Raw genomic sequence first — 24,978 nt, 5'->3', positions numbered from 1 at the left:
ATTTCTAAGAATCAACTGTGTTGCCCAGTTATTTCATATTAGCAATGATTAAAGCTTAGGCTGGGCCTTTGCATCTCCTTTCTGTTGTGTCTTGGGTTCGTGGAGCAATAAGTCCAGAGACACTTCTTCGTGAACAGCTCTTTATTGTAAGGATAGGACAAGACTGGGGAATAGGGGGTAGAGGAAGCTCTATTTATAGACACACTGGTACAGAAGGGAAAGATACATTTAAGCGGGAACCAATAATATTCAAACTTTCCGGCGGGACCCAATCAGGCTGTGGATTGTGCTTGTACTCTGTAAATTGACCAATGACATTACTCCACCCAGCTGACAGAATATCTTACTTAATACACAACACTTTCTAGCTGCAGTCCTGTCTTTGAGCCCCTCCATATACCCTTTTAATTCCACATTCATGATTACCTGTGTGCTTGATGCTATCAGGGCAGTCACACACAGTGCCACTTTCAATACTGTTTTGTGCCTGCAAAAGTTTTAGGACAGTCGCAGTACTTCATTTCCAGTCAGTACATAATCCTGTAACTTCCTGCTGAAGCTCCATAACTTTTTATGCCACAAACGTTCTAATATATTTTTGTTCCACTTTAGTTGTGTTATAGCTCTCTGGACAGCAATAATGTGGTAGACTTGGAGAAGCATCACAGAACAAATGAAAGCAGAATACATCAACCACTATTATTGTGTCAATAATAACATTGAAGTCTACACCCACAATAAAAGGCCACCAATGTGTCCCTTACAGAGTAGAGTGTCCTATTTCATCCAGAACTTGTGCATTATTGGCCTATAATTCATGAATATAGAAGAGGATAGTCAAGGTAAGTGCTATTTTTTTGGCTGATAGCTACAAGTAGCATGGCCCAATTCTACAGAGTGTCAGTCTTCTGATATGTAAGAAGAAACAATCTTGAAAAGAAAGAAAACATCTGAAGGCTCTTTTTTTAAAAAATCTGAGTGGACCTTAAAGAAGAGTTTTAAGAAAAGTGTCTTAGATGAACAATGCACCCGAAATTGCAAATTGAGGACTCAATTTACAAAGCCTCTTTCCTTTTCAGAACTTTATTCTGAAATTACTGTGAACTTTCATGCAGTTTTCCCTTTCTAAGGGCCTTTTTGAAGTTTCCTTTTGCTGGCTGGTCTGCATCCTGTCTGAGGTTTTATACATCTATATATCCAAAGGAAAAGCATATCATGTCTGAAAGTAAATGGCATTTGCTTCAGAAGACTGCTGCTTCTCATGGAAATAATTTCAAAAATCTTCTTTTGATCTTCCAGAAAACCAAAAAATAAAAAATAAAAAATTATTAATATTATTCTTTAAAATCTATGAAGTGGCTTTCTACTCTGTATGAAATATAGTTTACCTACAATATCTTTAAGACAGTTTTACATAAAGCTCATCATATTTCTCAGACCTGTAACATTATTCACAAATAAATTATAGCAGAGAATATTAGCATAACCAAATTATAAATTTAGTGTTTCAGCTATATGTAATTGAGCAGTGTAATTGTGATTGATGCAGCATTTTTCTACAACCACAGAAATGCACTATAGATTGATTGATAGACAGACACACACACACACACACACACACACACACGATAGGTGTGTAATTTTTGTTTGGTTGCAAAAATAACAAGGAATTTAGTAGCCCATTGGCAATTAGCTAATGTATCATGCATGATGCTAGTGGCCGTACCCTTGTTTGCTCCACTCCCCCTCTTTACCCCCTAGCTCTTTCCCTTCCAACCCTATGCAACTACTAAGTTGTCTTCACCTTCCTAACCCCATTTCTGAAGTCACTTTTCTCTTCTGTTCTGCAGCCCCACTGTCCATGTGCCTCCTACTCTTCCTCCTTTTGTGCCACTGCTCCTTGCACACAAACCACTCTCATGGGAACCACCTGCACCTTCCTCTTCCATTGCAATTGCTAAGCATCCTTTTCACTTTCTGCCCAGTTACAAAGCTGCCATCACCCCTGTTCTTTAGACTCGTTCATGTCCCTGTGATCATCTTCAGCCCCATTCAAAGTGGCATTCCTCCTACTCCTTCCCTTTCTTCAACCCCCTTTGCATCCCATTTTTCAGCTTTCCTGTCCCCTTCTGCTTACTTTTCTCATCTCTCTCTTGCACAGAGATCACCCCAATTTCCATACCACCTTCTCTCTCCTATTCTGCAGCCCCCTTTTGTGCGCACAACCTTCACAATATAACAATGTTCTCAAGCCAATATAATTATTTATCTATCCATTTTAAGCAAGTAGGGAAATAGTGTGATTATTCTACTGGGTTTGCTCCCAAGAATGCTGATTTTAGAACCACTGTTAACCAGAATGAAACAACAGAACTTTTAAAAAGGAATGGAGAAAAATGTTGACATCTTGTGTCTAACCCTGTATTTAATTGCACACTGTAGCATGAACACCAGTGTCTTACACTAAAGAAGTCACTTTTTTTTTTTGCAAATCATTTGGCAGAAGGGCAGATGGCCTTCCATGATGACCTTTGACCACCACAATTAGCATCCAAGAGAGTTGAGAAGCTCCAGCTCATTAGCTCATAGACAGATGTTTGGTGTTCCTTGATCACTGCTGCTAAGTGGCAGTTTCTGCCATTATGCAAACAATAACATGGAAAAATATGTGACCTGCAGAGTGATTCCACTTTTAAAGTAATGCCACATCCATATATACCTTCTAACCAGGTTTACATCACAGGATGCTTTATGCACCAGACTGTTCATACATCTAGCCCAGAATCAGCTGTGCTGACTAGGAGTGGCTGTCAGCTATGATTTTTTTCTGCTACCTGATCCTTTGAACTTGGAGGTTGTCCTGGGATTGCAAAGTAGAAGATTTGTATTCAGTATTATTTTTCTAGAAAAAGAGGTGTTGGAGCTCACCATGAACTTCTACCCTTTTCATTTAGAATAGTAATGGCGCTCACCTGAGAGGTGCTGGAGGTGAGCTCCTGCTGAAAAAAAGCCCTGAAAAGACCCTCCAAGTGTCGCTGTTTTTCAGGGACAGTCCCTGTTAAATCCCAGTTGCTTGTCATGTAGTTATTACATGTAGTTATCATCCTTGGCCCCACTGCCCGTGACTCCACAGTGCCTGGACCTGCAAACTGAGCTAGTTAGAGGAACGGTCTGACTTGGTATAAGGCAGCCTGCTATTCTCATTTCGCAAGACATCTTCAGGCAAGTGTGCCAGCACTGGGTGAGAGGGTTGCAAGATGTGCTGGGAGGTAGGGAGTGAAATTTGAGTCTTACCTCCCCTTCCACTGAAATGGAAAACATGTTTTGTGCCTTGGGCATTCATTTGCTGGCAAGTCTTGTCTCAGAATTTTAAATTTAGAATCTTAAATTTATCCCATGCTATCATTTTAATATTTTATCTAATACAATTTAACTTCTATACCATTTTATTCTAGTGCCTTTTGCTTATTTACTAGCAGCAGTTTTTAAAGCCTCAGTTATTTCACAAGGGATGCTTATTTGTATGAAATTGCTGGTCCAATGAAATTTTTAGAATGTAATCTTTTGATTCTCTCTCCTCCCCCCCCCCCAGCAAACTGCAGATTTAGTCAGTGGTTGTACTTAGCATACAAATACTCCAAGGGAAGAGAACAGAACTAGCATAATACATTGTTTAATTAAAATAAAATAAAAAATACTGCCAATAATCTTATAATTTGGAAGGAAACTATAAACCACATCTGTGTAGTGAAGTAAGAGTTTAATTGTGGACTTTGAGCATAATCGTTCTTAGATAATGCTTATGTTATTTGCAATAGGACAAAATCCCAGGGAAATCTTCTGTCAAAGGAAATTAATTATATTATATTTTGATTTTATTTATCTTTAGTTCACCTTTCCCACCCTTGTATGAAAGAGCTTGGGAAACCCCGAAAGCTTTATTGAGGAAATCGGCACGTTATCTCTGCTTCAACTCAGGATACAGGTTACAAGGCTCAAAAGGTACAGCATCAGGTACTAGGACACATGGCTACTTAAAGTGAAGACTTTGTCCCAACATCTGAGTTGTGCTCCCAGTAGTGGGAGAGGAACCAGCTATTTCCTTGGTTTTCATTCAAAGCAAGAAGACAATGCTTGCAAGCAAGCTCTCCTATAGGGAGTCTGGAACTATCCTTGCCTGCACATCCTGGGTGACAGGACTCTGGTCCAGGCCTCGGACTCTCCCCCCCACGTTCTGTCTAGCCAGCTCTGCCTATTGGACAGCTAACTTCTCAGTTACAGTGGGGAACTTGCCCTCTTTCCAGGTCACTGCTACAGCTATCTCTAGCTTGTCTTGAATTCCTCCTCCTCTGGCAGATCCTGCCAATATCACCCCATACTGTTTGGTGTCACAGGGACCAGGGCAGTATCAAATCTAGAGGGAGCAGGGGAGGAAACTTCAGTTTAATATATTTATTAACACTGGACCACAAGGACACAATAAAATGTAATCAAAATACCCAAAAACTCAATAGAGCAGGGTAAATCTTTGAACAAACAAACAAAAACCAGCAGAAAACAGAATTGGAAATGAATTAAAAATAATGCACAAACATGCATTTAGCAAATTGGGGGGGGTAAGGAACCCTAAGAGAAGGATTAGAGTGCTCTTTTTTCTGTATGCATGCACTGAAGGAAATATCACAAGGGTGATTAATTATTGTTTTGGGGGCCTGTGATCTAAAGTAACTGCATTTATGTGCAGTTTTATACTGTGTTTTATACTACGTTGGAAGAAACTTACCATATTGATTGCAGTAGTAGAAAATAATGCTCAAAATGGACCAGGAAATGAAAGTTCCTCTATTGCTGCCTTCCTCCCACAACACTTCATACTGGTTCTATATTTTGCTGAATGACTTTTCAGTCATTTGTTTTTACTGCTAAATTACAGTTCGTCGCTCTTCTGACTGTTGTGTTGTTCCAAAGTACTACATTTCATTGGAGTTTCATTGTGTCCTCGCCCACATTATTTTAAAGGAAGAGCAATTGAAATTGTGGGGTGGGGGTGGGGATTGGCTTAGATGTTTTAGAGGATATTTTCCCATAGGAGATCATCAAAATATTTTGATGTCTGGTATCCCCTACTGAGATATTTAGTAGCTGAATGTATTAATTCACAACAGTTCAATAATGAGTTGTCTATTCAAGTCAAAATAAAATGTACTCAGAAGGTTCATACTGAATTGCTTCATTTTTCAGTCTCAGCATGTATACCTCCATATGACAGATGAAGGAACTGGTGCTTAGAAATAACTCAAGGCCACTGACTTCAGAGCAATCTTATACATGTCTATGCAGTAGGAAGTCCCACTCGATTCAATGTAAGGCTTATGGAACTGCAGCTTTGGTCTTTTAGGTTCAATCAGCAGGGTTTTGTGGAGTGTTGGGGCCACTGATGCATCCACAGCCAGTTGCAGCAGAAGGGGTGGAGGGGCAGGATGACTGGGCCCAATCCAGACCCAATTTCACCAGATGATGTTGAACTCCAACTCCCACCATTCCCAGGAAACATGGTCAACAGCTAGGGATGATGGGAGTTGGAGGCCAAGAACATCTGGAGGGCCATGGGTTCTCCATCCCTTTCTTCCCTCTAAATCTTGGGTCTCCTGGGCATTCCCCATTGCACAACCACAGAACCCTTGTTGTATCTCCAATGTAAGTACAGGGGTAGTAAGGTAAAGGGACCCCTGAGCATTAGGTCCAGTCGTGTCCGACTCTGGGGTTGCAGTGCTCATCTCGCGTTACTGGCTGAGGGAGCTGGCGTACAGCTTCCGGGTCATGTGGCCAGCAGCCGCTTCTGGCGAACCAGAGCAATGCATGGAAACACCGTTTACCTTCCCGCCAGAGCAGTACCTATTTATCTACTTGCATTCTGAAAGATGGCTGCAAAATGCAGTTCCTGTAATTACATTGGATACATTGGCTGGTTGCTGCTGCCCAGGAGGACTCCCCTGCCTGAGTGCCTGAGGGCCCCGTTCCTGCCACTCACCACCTGGCCCAGGACGGGGCCTGGTAAGGCCATAAAAGGACTGCTGCTGCCTCTGCTTTGCTGCTGGTTGCTGCTGCCCAGGAGGACTCCCCTGCCTGAGTGCCTGAGGGCCCCGTTCCTGCCACTCACCACCTGGCCCAGGGCGGGGCCTGGTAAGGCCTCAAAAGGACTGCTGCTGCCTCTGCTTTGCTGCTGGTTGCTGCTGCCCAGGAGGACCCCCCTGCCTGAGTGCCTGAGTGCTGCTGCTGTCCAGCTCTTTTTTAAATGTTTTTTTTTCTTTTTTTTCTTAAATGTTTTAAAATGTTTCTATTATTATTATTATTTCTTTTCATCTTTTTAAGTTTTCTTGTTGTGGGGGTGGGATAGATGTTTAGTGGGGTTTTGAGTTTTGTATAATTTTGGTTACTTGTAATTTTTATAGTTTTTGGTTTGTATTGTTGTGTTTTGTTTTCTGTTTTTATATAGGTTTAATTTTGTTCTTAAGGGGTGGGGTCAGGGCTGCCTGGGAGGGGGTCCCGGCCAACAAAATGGCTGGGGCAGGTTCCACAGGGTGGGATGCACTGGGACAACCGATCTCAGTGATCACGGGCAGGAGGAGGAGTTACGCTAAGACCAGACCATGTCATTGCCGAGGAGGCAGGTTTAGTCGTTGTCTGAGGACTATTCCTGCCTCCGGGTCTGGTCCTGACCGGGCGGATACTGGATTCAGCAAGGGATACCCACATGACCTGAAGATGCTGCTGTGCAATGCCAGGTCAATGTTGAATAAAACCACTGCCATCCACGACTTGATTGTGGATGGTGGACTTGACCTGGCATGTGTAACAGAGACTTGGTTGGATGAAGCGGATGGGCCTGTCCTTGCCGCTGCTTGTCCACCAGGTTTCTCTTACGCACAGCAACCCAGGCCATCTGGGCGGGGAGGGGGGGTTGCAGTGATTTTTAGGAAGTCATTAGTTTGCACCAGGCGTCCTATTGGGAAGACCCAGTTCTCTGAGTGCATGTTCTGGAAGTTGGGCAATAGGGGCAGTACAGGATTCCTTTTGGTGTACCGACCTCCCCGCTGCACCAAGGATTCCCTGCCCGAGCTGCTTCAGGTCGTGGCGGATGTTCTCCTGGAGTCACCTAGTTTGGTCGTCCTAGGGGATTTTAACATCCATGCCGACACGACCTTACAAGGGGCCGCTCGGGACTTCGTGGAAAGCATGGCCTCCATGGGGCTGTCCCTGAATAAGTCTGGTCCAACTCATAGCCGAGGACATGCCTTAGACCTGGTATTCACCTCTATGGATGTTGGTGATCTGACATTAAAAAAAAGTGAAACTAAAGAAGTGCCATGGTCAGATCACTTCCTGGTACAACTGGACTTCTCCGCAACCCTTCCCCTCTGCAGGGAGGTGGGACCAATTCGGATGGTCCGCCCCCGCCACTTAATGGATCCAAATGGTTTCCAGAGAGTGGTAGGGGATACTTTATCCCATGTTGATGGCCTTTCAGCCGATTCCCTGGTGGCCCGCTGGAATGTGGAGCTAACCAGGGCTATTGACTGTTTGGCTCCGAAGCGCCCTCTCCGGTTGCATGGAGCCCGGACAGCCCCGTGGTTTTCCCCGGAGCTGAGGGCGATGAAACAATCGTTGAGACGGCTAGAGCGCCGGTGGCAGAAAACCCATTCTGAATCCGACCGAACACAGGTTAGAGCTCAACGTCGAGCCTACCAAGTGGCGATAGCGACGGCGAAGAAGACTTTCTTCACCGCCTCTATTGCATCTGCGGAAAATAGCAGCAGGAGACTCTTTCAGGTGGTTCGGAATCTATCGGAGCCACCTTCGTCATCGGGGCCTGGTAGGGACCCCAAGATCTCCTGCAATGCGTTTGCAAAGTTTTTTGCAGATAAAATCGCTCAGATTCGGAAAGAGATAGACTCCACCGTGGGAGCAGGGCCAGGGCGGGAGAGTGCCAGAGTCCTGTCTAGTCCAGTTGCGTGGGATCAATTTCAGTCTGTTACCTCCGAGGATGTGGACAGGCTGCTTGGACGAGTGAAACCAACCACCTGTCTCCTTGATCCTTGCCCATCCTGGCTTATAAAAGCTAGCCGGGAGGGGCTGGGCGATGGGCTGCGCGGGGTGGTGAATGCTTCCCTCTGTGAGGGAGCCTTCCCAGCCCCGCTGAAAGAGGCGGTCATTAAACCGCTTCTTAAAAAAACATCTTTAGACCCGGCCAATATGGCCAACTATCGCCCAGTCTCAAATCTACCATTCTTGGGCAAGGTGATTGAGAGGGTGGTTGCTGAACAACTCCAGGCACGCCTGGAAGAAGCGGACCATTTGGATCCCTTCCAATCGGGATTCAGGCCTCACCATGGGACTGAAACCGCCTTGGTCGCGCTGGTCGATGATCTCCGGCGGGCTAGGGACAAAGGTGAGAGCTGTTTCCTAGTTCTGCTGGATCTCTCAGCGGCCTTTGACACCATCGACCATAACATCCTTCTAGACCGGCTAGAGGGGTTGGGAGCTGGAGGCACTGTTATACAGTGGTTCCGCTCCTTCCTCCTGGGCCGTGTTCAGAAAGTGGTGGTGGGGGATGAGTGTTCAGACCCCTGGGCTCTCACTTGTGGGGTGCCTCAGGGTTCTGTCCTCTCCCCCATGCTTTTTAATATCTATATGAAGCCGCTGGGAGAGATCATCAGGGGGTTTGGGCTGGGTGTTCATCAGTATGCGGATGATACCCAGCTCTACCTCTCTTTCAAATCAGAACCAGTGAAGGCCGTGAAGGTCCTGTGTGAGTGCCTGGAGGCGGTTGGAGGATGGATGGCGGCTAACAGATTGAGGTTGAATCCTGACAAGACAGAAGTACTGTTCTTGGGGGACAGGAGGAGGGCAGGTGTGGAGGATTCCCTGGTCCTGAATGGGGTAACTGTGCCCCTGAAGGACCAGGTGCGCAGCCTGGGAGTCATTTTGGACTCACAGCTGTCCATGGAAGCGCAGGTTAATTCTGTATCCAGGGCAGCTGTCTACCAGCTCCACCTGGTACGCAGGCTGAGACCCTACCTGCCCGCGGACTGTCTCACCAAAGTGGTGCATGCTCTGGTTATCTCCCGCTTGGACTACTGCAATGCGCTCTATGTGGGGCTGCCTTTGAAGGTGACCCGGAAACTGCAATTAATCCAAAATGCGGCAGCTAGACTGGTGACTGGGAGTGGCCGCCGAGACCACATAACACTGGTCCTGAGAGATCTGCATTGGCTCCCAGTACGTTTCCGAGCACAATTCAAAGTGTTGGTGCTGACCTTTAAAGCCCTAAACGGCCTCGGTCCTGTATACCTGAAGGAGCGTCTCCACCCCCATCATTCAGCCCGGACACTGAGATCCAGCGCCGAGGGCCTTCTGTCTGTTCCCTCACTGCGAGAAGCAAAACTACAGGGAACCAGGCAGAGGGCCTTCTCGGTAGTGGCGCCCGCCCTGTGGAACGCCCTCCCATCACAGGTCAGGGAAATAAACAACTACCTGACATTCAGAAAAAACCTGAAGGCAGCCCTTTTTAGGGAAGTTTTTAATGTTTGATATTGTTGTATTTGGTTTCTGTTGGAAGCCGCCCAGAGTGGCTGGGGAAATCCAGCCAGATGGGCGGGGTACAAATAATAAATATTATTATTATTATTATTATTGCACTTTGACATGCTTTTGAACTGCTAGGTGGGCAGGAGCTGGGACTGAGCAACAGGAGCTCACCCCGTCGCGGGGATTCGAATCTTCGAACTTCTGATCAGCAAGCCCTAGGTTCTGTGGTTTAACACACAGCGCCACCCACGTTCCTACCGAGGTAGTAGGCCCCACCAAAAAATGTGCAAGCAAAAAGCACCCTTAAAATTTGTATCCCCCAACCAGCTGTTAATGCAATTATTATTGACAGCTTTCATTCTTCATCTTTATATTGGGTCTACAGAGATAAGTATCATGTGCCTATACTTTCTTAATGGAAACCTAGAATGACAGGTTGGTTAGTGTTTGAATCTCAGATGAACATCCAGTGAAAGTTTTTCCCACCCTTCAAAATAACATTGTGAGAAATTAATGCAAATCAGCAGAGCATTGCAAATTTTGTTGCAAAAGATAGCAGCTTGTCTCATTGTTTTAGCATATTTGTCTGCTCACCTAACAAGTTCACCATTTCAAATTTTGGCAAGCTTTCATTACATCCTCAACACTGTATGCTATATATTCTACTTCATGTGTAAAAATTACAACAGTAGAACTTACAGCAAGTACCCACAGACATATACCTTATCAATGTTTTGTGTTACTTTTGCATTCTTGCCATGCTTTAAGGTGTTGTTTTGATAGTGACAGCTCCAGGATAATGGAGACATTGTTTCCTAAAAGTGTGTATTGGGTTATAATGAAGTCCACACTTTTCTTTTTGTCCTTGGTATCTATGAGAGATCATGACATATGTTTCCAGATTTCTGGCCAGCATACTGACTTCTGACCAACATCTCTAATGGGTGCCACAGGGAGATTTCCTAATCACAAATGTTTCCCAGTTCAGTTCAATAGAAGAGCAACTCTATGTACTATACATATAAATCTGCTTCTGGGAAGAGAAAGTAGAAGTCCTTGAATATAGTTGTTCCACATGTGAACTAGAACACCTATGGGGTAGAATTCAACACTGTGGTAAGGTGGTTGCATCTGTGCAAGCATTTCTGCAACACATTACAGTGGCTCAGCCAAAGATTTGTACATAGACCACAAAGGCCGACACATGCCTTCTTCGGGTTCTGCTTTTTATTTTTTTGGTCTTGTAATCTTCATTAAAACTTGAAAAACTACTCATTTGGGGCCAAATTTTCATGTTATGTATTTTAGTGTAAAACCTCATCCATATCTCTGTCTTCAGAAAGGTCTTTCTATGTGATGAAATTCTTACTTGTGGGGGTAAGGAGCTAAAAATTTAGGTTGGAATAGGTTATCTTTAGTTCTCATATACATATTCTATTTTTTTAAGAAATGAAAGATGGAATATAGAAGGCATAATTCTCACTGAAGTGTGAACAAAGACCCATTTAATTTACTTATGCATGACCACAACAAGCCCGAGTTGTGAATATATTTTCAATTCTACCACATCTATTTCTTAGACTGATTAATAGCAAATATTTGTTTAAACTCAGGGTTATTTATTTTTGTGCATCAAAAGTAAGGTAGTGCAAGATTGAGAAAGGAACTCCATAACCAGGAAAGGTATATTAATACAGATATATAGCAGATCATTCTCTCCCCCCCCCCTGGCTTGTGATGATGAGTTGATGTAAATCAGAAGTCTTAATTGACTTCACCAGGGCACCAAACCGTTCAATATTTTTTTCTGGCATGATAAATAATATGCATGTGCACACTCAGAACTTATAAATAATTAGAAATATAGACAATTTTGTTTGTTTCATATTATACCAAAAAGCAGATCTAATTTAACTCAGAAAAAGGTCTCAGGGATCAGGCAGGGAAAACAGAAACCAGTCAGTCCATGAGATATCATGCATCCAAGTTGTTAAAGGTTTTGTAAATGAAAACAAGAACCATAAACCTGGCACAGTAGCATATGGGTAGCCAGTGCAAATTTTTGAGCACAAGAGTTATATGTTGGCAATGGTCTGTCCCCATCAATAGTCTAGCTTGTAGAGATTGGTAAAAAAATAAATGCAAGTGGAAGATTTTCTTTTTGTGAGACTAACTCTTGCTTAGAAATAAAATTCTCCAGTCCAGAAAATGGTTCAAAAAGCTTTACTAATAGAACCTGGCTTCAAACATTACAAAAATAATGAAAATACTTTGTCTCATGCAGAACTAAACATATTGCTGCTCCCAGTGTAAGGTTTATATAGGCTTAGCAAAAATCCAACACTGGAGCTTAAAAATCTTATCTTCCTCTTTCTTCTCCATTTCCAGCCTATCCGCCTCAGTCTGTTTTTCCCAGGAGAAAAGTATGCCTGTTCTTCTCAGTAGTTGAGAACAAAGGACTATGTGGTCTTAAGATGGAGAATTCTACTCCATTGCAATATGCAAAACATCCTGTAACCCAAACTACAGTAAGTCCCCATGTGATAAACTGTAAAGATTACCACACCCTTGCAATGGAAATTTACAGCTAGCCTCCATCTCAAGCCCCATAGAAAAACAAAAGTATTGACTTCTCTACTGATTTTAATACTAACAGATTTCTTCAACATTTTATGTAACATTAAATAACATAAGTGTACTATTTTGTGCCTGCTGAGCCTCAGACCCAAGGATAGCCCCACATAGAGCACTGTGTAATAATTGTGTCTTGAGGTTACCAGGACAGCGATCACTGTGATCAGACTATCCCTATCCAATAACAGCTGTAATTGGGACATCAGCTATAGCTGGTAAAAGGCACTTCTAGCCTGGAATCAGGATCACCTTCAAATTCTGTACCTGCTCTTTCAGAGGGAGTACAGACTCATCCAGAACAGTCTCCCAGCCAATCTTCAGAGGCTAAAATGATATTAAATGATGGTAAAATAATATCAAATGGTGTTAATATATTAAATGGTGTTAATATATCCCTCCCTCCCTCCCTCCCTCCCTCCCTCTCATCTATTTGCCTAACAGTGAAAGGTTGTTAAAGAAGGCAGCAGGTGAGCCTCTGTAATCCAAGATGATCTCAGTGTCCAGGTAGGTTCATATGGAGAGAGGTATTGCAGTCCTGAGCCATTATCGGACTACAGCTCCCATCATTCCTGATCATTGGCCATTCTGGCAGGACTTATGGGCATTGGAATCCAACAATAGCCAAAGATTCACCATTGCTGGAAAAGGCAAAATATTTAAAAAGGTAAAATTTTTGGAAGAAGAAGAAGAAGAAGAAGAAGATGTCCCCACCCACCTAGCTGGGTTGTCCCAGCCAGCTTCCAACACATATGAAATAGCATAGCATTTGTGTGAGATAGTCTCTCTTCCTATTCTTGCCCTGCTCAAAATCTGTAATCTTTCCACATAAAGACCGATTATAACAACATCATAAACTGAATTACTTTAGATTTCATCCAGCATCTCCCCATCTTTTCTTCTTTGATCATTTGCTACTGGTTAATCACAATAAGTTAAATTCTAGATTTGAAGGGTATATTGGACTGGTCCAGTATGACAAACCCCATATCCCTAACTCTGGCTGTAAGATAAATAACAGCTGTAACAGCTCTTATACAGTGCAATAACAACTGCTGGCAGGAAGCAATCTCGGAAATGAAATTTTAGAGTTGTATTTAAAATAAAAAAACCCTAGTGTTAAAAGCTCTATTGATTATTTTAATTCAGTCTCCCACCATCAATATCATTAAGCAGTGTGACTCCTCTTTGTCTGTACCATGGTTGGCAGTCAAAGATAAAGAGGAATTGATCTGCCTATAACAAAATATACTGGAGTATAATTTGTACTTACAATTTGCTGGGGAAATTGCAGAATTATTTGGGGTGGGTGGGAACTCACATTTACAATTGCACTTCACTCTACTACCATAGAAACAACAAAATTGGTTTCCCAGCATTTCTGATGCTTGTATTTTCACAAGCAATGAAAATATGAGCAATGAAAATATAAGCAATAATGCTTTCAACACAAAAATGAATAAGAACATTAAATGAGCTTCTGAATGAGGCCAATGGGCCATCTAGTTCAGCATCCTGTTCTCACAGTGGCCAACCAGATGCCTGTGGGAAGAAACAGCACTCTGCCCTTCTGTGATCCCCAGAAACTGGTGTTCTGAAGCATAATGTTTGTGACAATAGAGGTGGAACATGGCCACCATAGCTGGAGCTGTTGATAGCTTTGTCCTCCATGGATTTGCTCCTTTCTAAAAGCCATCCAAGTTGGTGTCTATCACTGCCTCCTGTGGGAGTGAGTTCCATCATTTAACTATGTGCTGTGTGAACAAGTGCTTTCTTTTATCTGTCCTTATCTGAAAGTATCTTTCAACATAATCCATTCAATTCTACTTAGAAGCATTGCCACCTGACCCCACCCCACTCACCATGCCCCCCTCTGCCTCTTTCCCCCTTTTATTCCTACTGTAACACTAATGTCTCAACAAATGAAACTGATCAGTAGAAAATGTAACTCGAAAAAGAGACATTGTGCATACTTTTGTAAACCAAGAAATCTTTAATAAAAATATATTAAAAAAACAAGCAAACTTCATTCAATGACCACAAGTTCTAGTGTTGTGAGAGAGGGAGAAAACCTTTTCTCTGTCCACTTTTTCCATTCCATGCATAATTTAATATACTTCTATCCTGTCAGCTCTTATTCACCTACTCTCTAAACTGAAAAGTCCCAAATGCTGCAACCTTTCCTTATAGGGAAGCCGCTACATTCCCTTGAGCGTTTTTATTGTCCTTTTCTGAACATTTTCCACCTCAGAAAGGGTATTACTGTATTTGTGAGATTAATCCACTGGGAGCAGTCAAATGCAACATTTCTTGTTTTGCTAGAGTGGACATGCAAGGGAATGTTTGGTCCAGCCAGTAGAAACCTCCTATTCCTCCTGGCCTGGAGCATCCTTCCTTGCATGTTACTAGTAGGTGGCCATGACTTTTCCAGACCTGGTAAAAGGCTAAGTCATGCAGCCACCGCCCTCTCTTCCATCTTCTTTTTTTTCCTGCAAACTTCCTGATCCCATATGGGGTAAACCTATTTGTACATGTTTTTGACTTTAAGCCTAAAGCCTGCCTTCAGGGATCTCACTGTGCTCTGCCTGATCGTGAGTAAAACTGCTTTTTGTTACTTATTAAGAAGACTGTTGTGTCTTTATTCTTTTAGGAGGGATCAAATGGGTCTTACCAGGAATAATAGAATATATCTCAATCTGGGGAAGCCAGATTGAATTGCTTGTTGTCTTAAGAGACACACACAAGTCTGCAACCAGTTTTCAGCTGTGTAAAGGGGTATGCACTCTGCTAAGTGAAGAAACTTGCTAGCACAAGTTAGGAAGGATATTAATAATCAATATATCCTCTCCTGCCATCCTCAACATTCCCACATTATAGAGGTGAGGTGACTAAAACCATGCACCCCATAGATTTGTATAATGGCAAGATGATACTGACAGTTTGATTTTCAATTCTTTCCCTAATAATTCCTAGGATGGATTTTGCCTTTTTCACAGCTGCTATACGATGGGTCAACATCTTTATTGAGCTATCCACTACAAGCCCAAAGTCTCTTTCCTGGTGAATCACCGACAGTTCAAACCCAATGAGTATATTATACATGTTGCCCCAACGTGCATCACTTTATTCTGAGTTGCATTTTGCCACCCAGTCAATTTGGAAAGTCAGTTTGCACAGTTTGGAAAGGTCGTTTTGGAACTCTTAACAATCCTTTTAATCACCATGAGCAATTTAGTATCGTCAGCAAACTTAGCCATGTCCCTGCTCATCCTTAAATCTGAATTGCTTATGAACAAGTTAAAAGGCACTGTTCCCAGTTCCTTGGGGAGCTGCACTTTCTACATCTCTCTGTTCAAAAAAAAGTGTCCATTTGCTCTCAGTCTATGCTTCCTGCTACCTAACCAATTCATGATCCTCAAAAAGACCACTCCTCTTTATTCCATGACTGCTAAGCTTACTCATAATTATTTGGTGAATAAACTATGGATAGGGGCAGGCACATTCATGCAAGTCCTGCTTGCCATGGCCATGGTCACACCAACTCCACCTGCTTTACAGTAAGCAGAGTCCTCAACTTGATCAAAGCCCCTGATGGACCTGTGTCTCTGATTGTGCACATGCATCTACTTATGTTTAAGCTAATGCTAGTAAAAGCCTGCTTTAGACTTTCATATTTGGGTTCAGGAACTTTTGTGGTGACACCAGTGTGTGTCACCACCCCAACATCACCTATCAGAGAAATTTGGACAATGCAGGCATGGAGAGGAGTTGCAGAATAGCTACCTTCCCTGTGAGGCATACTTTTAATGTTACTTTGCTGTGTGGGAAGGAGCCATAATACAAATGGCTCCTGTGCAGCTATGGCAATGCCACTAAGGACCCTGAATAAGATAGCAATGATTGATACCTAATAAGATAGAAGCACAATGTTACTTTTTTAAAACAAATATTCTCTAAGTCATAACACCCCTTTTTATTATTGTGATATTTACCAAACTCTTATACGATTCATTAGATTGGGGTGGGAAATCTTTGAGGACCACATTATTTTCTGGGCAACTTTCCAAGAGTTTCATGCCAGTGGGAAAGGTGGTCGAGCAATAAATGTACATTTTATCTTCGTACAGTGACTAATCTCTGTACACATTCACAGGCCCCTCTCTATTATCCATCCAGCCAAGCAAGGGGCATTGTCAGAGTTCAAGGAAACATTCTAGCCAGACAGAAACACTTAGGTGCAGAGCATCTGACTGGGGCTATTGTTTTGTTCTGAACTGCCTCTTATGCAAGGTGAACGTAACATGGTCTCTCACAGTGGACAGAGTGGAACTTTCCCAAACAGAGTCATATTTATTATGGCCAGAAATGATAATGGTATTTCCTGGTTAGGGTAATGACAAAGCAGATGGCATAATTAACAACATGGAAATTCTGTCAGTTTATGTGAAGTAGATTCCCCTTGAATTATAGCAATTTCTGGTAGTTTTAAATATTAAGAACAGCCTGAGGATTATACATCCTTTCAGGGACTTCTCATTAATACTACAACAATGTGCTCTGGAATTATAATGAAAATTTAATATAATTGCAAAAAAGAGAGAGGCTAATACTGATTCAATTCTTTCTGGATACTAGGAATGTGACTTAACTGGAAGCACTTACTTCAAACCAAATTTCACACTGTGCATAAGAAAAGATATTTGCCTTCTAGGGTACTTACCAATTCCATTAGATATATATGACTTTCTTAGAAGATGAAAAATACTGATTGCCTCTCATTACTAATATAGGTTATGTCTTGGAACTGGTTGTTTTTGTCAAAGTGTATAATATTTTAATATTGTATTTAGAAAGGGCCTCATTCTTTTTTGATAGAGAAATGACTTTTGACATTATTACAAGTCACTTGAGTAGCATCAATGTCAAATATTGTTGATAATGAGTTTAGGCTTCAGGTGAGATCTTTGAGGAAGGAAAATAAATAAATTAAAGACAGAAATGCCCAGGGCACTTCATACTTTTGAACTATTCTTGATGAACAATGATTGTATATTCATGGAAATTGATGGGTTTGCCTCAAAAATTCATTCTCATTGTAAGCCAGGACTCAGTGTCAGTTGTTTTCATTTTTTTACAATTACTGCTGTAAACTGCATATTACAACTTTAATGTGCAGAAAAGTTTGGTTGTTGTAAACTAGAGAATAATGGTGTTTTAATTATTGTTTTAATGAGGACCTTAAGGCACGTTTGGATTTCACATGCTGATGGTTTCTAGAAAATTCCTGCCTTTCCTTGGAGCTCCATTTAGTAACAAACAGCCAAAGAGCCAGCTATAGCTCTGTGAAGAAACACTGTCAAGGAAACATGTAAATGTACCAGCATTTCTTTGCTATAAACACTGCTTGTTTTCTGAAAGCAGAAAAGATACAATGGTTCAGTTGGCAGTCTACCAAGAAGCAGCTATGCTACTAAAGTTTCAGAAGGGTGACTGTGGTGTGACGTTTTCAGTTATGACAGTTGACAGCAGAGACTAGTTTTTGTGTGTGTGTGCCAGTAGGATCCAAACAGGTCAAACTGTGATAGGTCCTTTAGTAGGCATTCTCTTCAAAATCCTTAAGGCCAACAAACATTCAGAATTCTATCTTTACCCATTAGAAAAACAACCAATGCTTGGAGTGAGTACAGAGAAGGCAGTGAACTGTAAGAATCTATGTGAGAGAAGAGCTGTCCATCACACAGAGACCAATTGTAATTTAAAAGCAAACTATTCCGGTCCAGGCAAAGGGAGTTAAGATTTACCTGTTATTTCAGAAATATCTTAGATGGCAACGAACAATGTTGCCTTGAAATGCATATTGATGTGTCCTTCCTTGCCACAGGGAGCAACCTTTGTAGAAGATAGTGAGTGATGTTGTAACCCTGTGAGCTAAGTCAGGTATCAATAAACCCCATTACTGTTGTAGGAATGAGAGGGAAATTTGGTTCACTTTGCATTTTGACACGAACCTACCTAATTTTAACTTTCTAAAGCAAACCCAAAGATATAGAGAGACTTCTAAATTTGGTACCTCACTGAATTTTTCAATGCAGTTATCCAAACAAATAAGGTGCACAAAAACACAGAAAGCTAGCATTAATAGGAATGAGTATTGGAGAAATGCACTAAGAATGCCAATATGTTTATCGTGACTTTTTTTCTTTAATGCAAACATTTGTGGAAATGCAGAGAACTGAACAAGACTGGAAAACTGAGGAACTGCGGAAAGGCAAGGCAAGGCAAGGCAAGGCAAGGCAAGGCAAGGCAAGGCAAGGCAAGGCAAGGCAAGGCAAGGCAAGGCAAAGAAAACAGTTTCAATCATCTCTATCAATGGGTGATGCACTACAAGGAGAGGATGATGATGGATAATGGCTGCTTTTATATATCCCTTTTATCTGGATCCACATAGTTAGGGTCTTTTAAAAGCTATCCTTAAATCAGGGGTAACTATCTTATGGGCCTCCTGAAGTGATTGATCTACAGTTCCCATCATTCCTGACCATTGGCTTGCTGGAGCAGATGAGTATTGAAGTCTAAGAACATCTGGAGGGCCACAGCTTTGCAATCTCTGCCATATATGATTGGTAATTTTAGAGAGAGAGAGAGACAGTGTGTTATTTGGATAGTTAAGGGGGAGAGAAAGCATACTGATCCCAGTTTTGAAAATATGAGTGAGCAATGAATGGCAGTTTGAGAAACCCTGATCAATATTAACAGAGCTGTAAAGATCACTTAATGGAAGACAGTAAGTAGAATCTTACAAGGCTTAAGTAATGTCAACAGTAACGTTTCTGTTTTCTGCTCAGTACGCATGATAAGACACAGAGGCACCTAATACCATCTCAGGAATTTAGCTGTGGGTGTAAAGATTAAAGCTTACTGTCTCAGCAGGGTGCTGAGCTCTTGATTCACTTTTTTTTAAAAAAATAACAACCAATCTGGATTATTGTAATACCCTGTTTGTAGGTCCCTTTGATATAGTCGTTTACCGTGCCTAGGCTTCAGAATACATAGATTATATAGCAATGAATGTTTGCAGAGACATTGCACTGGATCCACATCCCACCAGCAGTGATAGATTTATGTCAAATGTTAAGCAAGCAATTGAGGGTACTTACTTCAGCTTCATAGTCTTCTGCTACATGTATTAAGTTTTGTACTGAATCCCTGCAGTGACTCATTCTATGTAACTTTGAAGTCTGAAGTCATCAAACTTATCTCTAGGTAACAAAGCATTGTTCATGTGAAAGTTTGCATGCACCCTTTAACAACTTCTGTCTGTGCAATAACTTTGGAATTACATTAGAGTTGAACAAAAACTAATCACTGTATTTTTGGGAATGAAAAACTGCCCCCTCTTTCGTGATGATTTTTTGGCCGTGCTTGTGAAAATATCCATCTGTTTATTACATTTGCTCTCTCTTGCACAGACTCAGGTTTATTTAGTCTTAGTGATATTCTCATGGAACAAACTCTGATTGCATGGTAGCATCGTGACATCATTCCATTTGCTATATGACCCCCAAAGTGCTGGAATAATTGATACGACTAATCTAGGAAATCTTTTTACAACAGAAAAAAAGAGAGATTAAGTACGCATTAGTGGGCTGGGAGAGATGAAAATAATGCTAATATGTTTTGCATATGGCAACCAATTCCCCCTTTTTGGTTTAGGATAGTACATGGGTAGACAAGTCTAAAAGTCCCAGGACACAAATTTTCATGGCCCTCTAGTGGTTATGATGGCTCATTTCCCAGAAGTAATGTATTTAGTATTAACTCTGGAAGTGTACTCTATTCTGACAAACTAAACCTCCTGATGTATATTTTGCTCTATGAAGCTTAGTTTGGTCAGAATTGAGCCTAATCCTAAATATGGCTTCTAGGAAGTTTTGGTCATAGTGGTGTTTATAGCCAAGAAAGTACTTATTTATTTGAAACATTTCTATCCTACTCTTCATTCCAAAAAGTAACTCCAGAGTGGTTAGCAGTAAAATATGGATAAAGAACAGCATAATATAATCATAAAACAGCATCATAAAAACAACACATATCAATTACATTCCCCCAAACCTTCAATCTGAGCATTCACTACAGCAAAGGCCAGGTGAATAATCAAGTTGTTAACTGGCGTCAAAAGCTCCAGTCAGTGTGTCAGTGTCAGTTCTGTCACACCAGGAATGGTGTTCCAAGTCTGGGCACAACCACTCAGTATGCATAGGATTGCAGTTCAAATATGCAGAGAACTGGGATGTAAGTCAGGGGGAAAGCTCATCCTTTGACTTTCTTTATTTTCCAAGAGAGGTAATGGTGCTAGTCTCTTGTAGCAAAAAACCAACAGTGAGTCTTCTGATAATGTAAACTAATTGATTATGGCATAAACATTTGTGGACCAGAGTCCACTTTATCAAATGCATGAAGATCCTGAATTGTTAGGGTTGGGCATCCAGTGGGATGTGATCAGACTTCTAGCCATGCAATGGGACTTCTCCTTCATCTCCTCCCTTAGTCCTCTGGGGCAGGTTTTGAAGGTGCAGAGGGAATAAAAGAAAGAAATGTCCTGTTGCCTGACCAGAATTTACACCACAGCAGCACTGAATGCAACCCTTAGTTTTTAGGGTGCCACAAGACTCTTTGTTTTAGTTGCACTCATGTCATGCTGAAGTTTTTTGAAGTGGAGACTATGTAAAGCAAAGTAGAAACTCATTATATTATATTACAATGTGATTAATTTGCAAAAATGCTCTACTTATGGCATGGAATAATGATTCTGCCTTCCGGGGGAAGATGTTCCAGCTTACACAGTTGTTCAGGTCCTTCCTGTGGAAGTTAAATTTCTCATTTGGATACCCACTTAAAACTGTCCTTCTCCAATCTTCATTTTATGAATATGTCTAGAGACATGCTCAACGGAATGGAATCTCATGATATAGCTGTACTGTAAAGGAGGCAGGCATAGCAGTATAGAATGATGTACAGCAATATGAATGAGGAATGATTCTGCAGCAAAATAAATAAATGGCATGCATGGTTTAGGCAGTGGAGTATGGACCATTTCAGATGAAGATGAAAGACACAATTTTTTTTTTAAAGAATTATAGAAAGCCCATGAAGTCTTCCTAGTTTACAAAGAGGCAGCAGATAAGAGAAGTGTGTATAAAGGATAGATCATTAATCATTGGGATTTCAATTAGCTAATGTTGAGTGGGGTGTTAATTATGGAATTGATAAGGAAGGGTCCCAGTTTTGGAACATAGCAGAGGTCTGTCTTGACATCTTCTGAAAACAGCAGGTTTTATTTAATGCATTTTAATGTTGCTGGGAAATAAGACAAGAATGATCCATCAGATCTGAAGACTTATGCTATTCAAACTGCAAATGTCCTTGAGGCTTGCTGTATTAAAAAAAATAAAAAATAAAGATAAAAAATAAAGATAAAAAGATCACTGTACTTTAAAATATAAATAAATTGAAACTGGCTATGGAAGAACGTGGAAGAAAACACATACCACATTTGATAAGAATAAACTGCTGTTTTGTTTTGTTTCTAACCAGAACACCAAAAACACACCTCGTGGAACAGCAGCAGACAAGCCTAGCAGATCTCCAGGGAATCACTATTCAAAAATAAGCAGAAGATCATTTTTACTGTCATGAAAAGGAGAATTGGGTACATTTTTCAAATGATTTTCTTTGTCTCGGGGGAAATATACCATCAGAACTCTGTGCCAAAAAAACCCGATTCCGTATTTTGTCTATCACATTGATTACATAGGGCTGTTTGCTTACCTTGTCTGAAAGTAAGATGTTTCAACAGTAAATAGTGAGGAGTCAGATTACACTAAATGATTCCAGCTGCAAGGACACAGGTATGGAGGAGGTCTTTCAGTGGCAGCCAGCAAAGCTAACCAGGCAGAAGTGTGTGTCAAAGAAGAATATATTCATGGGGCTGGATTTTGCATCTTTTCAATGAATATGACATAGGATGCAGAAAATACTTCTCAGTCGCAGAACTGCCAAGTGACAGAATAGTTACAAATAATTTTGTTCTCTTTCTGGAGCGCTCACTGACATCTATCCAAACCCACTTGTATTATTAAACTCTAATGTATGCTAATATATTTCCTTACCTCTTAGGATGCTCTTTTTCTTTTCTTGCTTTTCTCTGTGTTTTTACAATTTGTCTTCACTGGGTGTGGAGATTGCTGAATAATGGGAACTTCTGACTGCAGTGCTAATCATATTGGCTTTGTAGCTATGCTGTTTGACATGTCGGTATATAATAAACCGCTCTGTAAACCATGTCAAGTCAAATGTCTCTATAGAACATATTTAGAAAAATAGAAAGAGATAAAAGTCTTGCACTCACCTACTAATGCTTTCTTCTGAGTGCATTTTCTTTCTTTCATTCACGCCCACACAGCCTACACATTTTTCCTCCTGTTTCACTAACCCATTAGACTAGCAAAATGTTCATTTTGTGGGGGGAAATAAAGCAGTATGACTAACATTGTAAAATAACAGCACAATCATTTTCCAGATTCAGCCTTAATTCTTTTCTACATATCCCTACTTGACTTCCAGATTATAATATTTTCCCCTAAACATTATGGGTCCCACACAGAAATTTTGTTCTCCTGCTTGTATATACCTCGTCTCTTTTTTCCTGTTTTCCCCCTTTTCATATTTACAGTTAGCACATTATACGCACTGGTGTCATTTGAATCATCCAGCTTTGGTCATGCTCAGGTAGACCAACTCTGCACTAATCTATTGGGGTGTGGCAAGGGCCCGGAGAATTGCTCATGATAAAGGGACTGATAAACTGTTAGGGAACAAAAAGAAGGGAACTTCTCCCACATGATCTCTGTTGTGAAGTGCCTATTTATTTATTTTTTACCAACAATGAATATTTAACCCCCTATTTCTCACACATCTCATAAAGTGATGTTCATTCTATAGGCAGAGACATCTATAGCAACACAGGAAGCTGCTTTATACAGCATCAGACCATTGGTCCATCTTGCTCAGTATTCTCTAAATTGAATGGCAGTGGATCTCCAGGATTTCAGTCAGGGGATGGCCTCTGTCCCACCTTGAGCTGCTGGGAATTTAACCAGGGACATTCTGCAGTTGAAACAGATGCACTGCCACTGAGCTGTAGCCTTTCCCCAATTGTTGTTTATCATTATTGATAGATCATTTTTGTTGACCCTTGGGGTACCTTCCAACTGTACAGTGCATGATTCTAATAATTACCAGCCCCCTCAGTTGATAGAGGGTTTTTTTTAATGCATTTTGAATGCAAAGATGCATTGAATGAAATGTCTGCTTTAGTCCTCAGTTGTGCTTTCATGTCACATTTGAGGTGGAATCCAAACAATAGTTGAGTTTGAAATGTTACACTGAAGGTCATCTTGCAAATTCAACACCACTCTCTTTGAAACCTTGCAGGATAGTCCTCCCCCACTTTTTGCCCAGCTGCTATGAAGAGTGTTTGAAGCGACGGCCATGAGGCAGCTTCTTGATACTCAGTATTATGCCTTGCTGAGTTGAGGTGATGAGGATGAAATTCAAAGTACGGCCTCTTAACATCTCTCTAGTGCAATTTCAGTTTGCAGAGAATGTCTTGTGGCATGTTACTACAACCTGAGGTCCTGTGGTAGACAGTTTTTTAATATATACTTTTCTCATGTGGTTGGGCTGCCACAATATATTTTTCAGAAGGTTAGCCAATTTTCTGGATGGTTGCTTATATTAAAACCTTGAGGAAAAGTCAGTTAGGCTGCCAGAATTGTTAATCAAACAAAAACTTTGCACATCATGTGCCTCCCAACCGTCCCTTGAGCTTTTTATGCTCTGTTCTGGCTCAATAGTTGTGTGGTTTAGGAATGATCCATGGATAATCACAATTAATTCAAATAATGGAGACATACAGTGTGATGGAATCCATGCAATGAACGTGCAGCACTTTCACATTGATCCCAAATTTTATCTTGGTGTGATTTATTAGAACAATAGTTTGCATTCTCTTTTCTGAGTAAACTTACAATCATTTCACAAGTTTGGTGAAATATATATAAATAGCAGAAAGTCCTTGGTATGAGGGATGGGACATGGGTGGCACTGTGGTCTAAACCACTGAGCCTATTGGGCTTGCCGATCAGAAGGTTGGCGGTTCGAATCCCTGCAACAGGGTGAGCTCCTGTTGCGCAGTCCCTGCTCCTGCCAACCTAGCAATTCAAAAGCACATCAAGTGCAAGTAGATAAATAGGTAAATGGTGGGAAGGTAAATGGCGTTTCCATGCACTGTTCTGGTTTTGGTGTTCCGTTGCACCAGAAGCGGCTTAGTCATGCTAGATGCATGACCTGGGAAAACTGTCTGTGGACAAACGCTGGCTCCCTTGGCCTGTAAAGCAAGATCAGTGCTGCAATCCCAGAGTAAAGGGGTCCTTTACCTTTACCTTTTACCTGGCATGAGATATATAAATGGATAATGTCTTATGTTTGTTTGCCAGACTGTGCCCTGTACAGCCCTGGGATGACCTGGGAAACACTAAACTAGGATTTGGGACCAAATCAATTCAGAGGGCAATGTTAATGTTTAATTAGGGCTTTTAAACCCCTAAACAGTCACAAGTTGTGTGTGTGTGGGGGGGGGTGCTGCATCTCCTTCTCTCCCTCCCAGACACACTACTGAGAGCAGAAGAGTTTGATCCT

The sequence above is a fragment of the Lacerta agilis genome, chromosome 9 (assembly GCF_009819535.1).
Source record: "Lacerta agilis isolate rLacAgi1 chromosome 9, rLacAgi1.pri, whole genome shotgun sequence".
Classification (NCBI taxonomy): Eukaryota; Metazoa; Chordata; class Lepidosauria; order Squamata; family Lacertidae; genus Lacerta; species Lacerta agilis.
The sequence above is the reverse complement of the archived record's forward strand: the minus strand, read 5'-3'. Positions refer to the sequence as shown.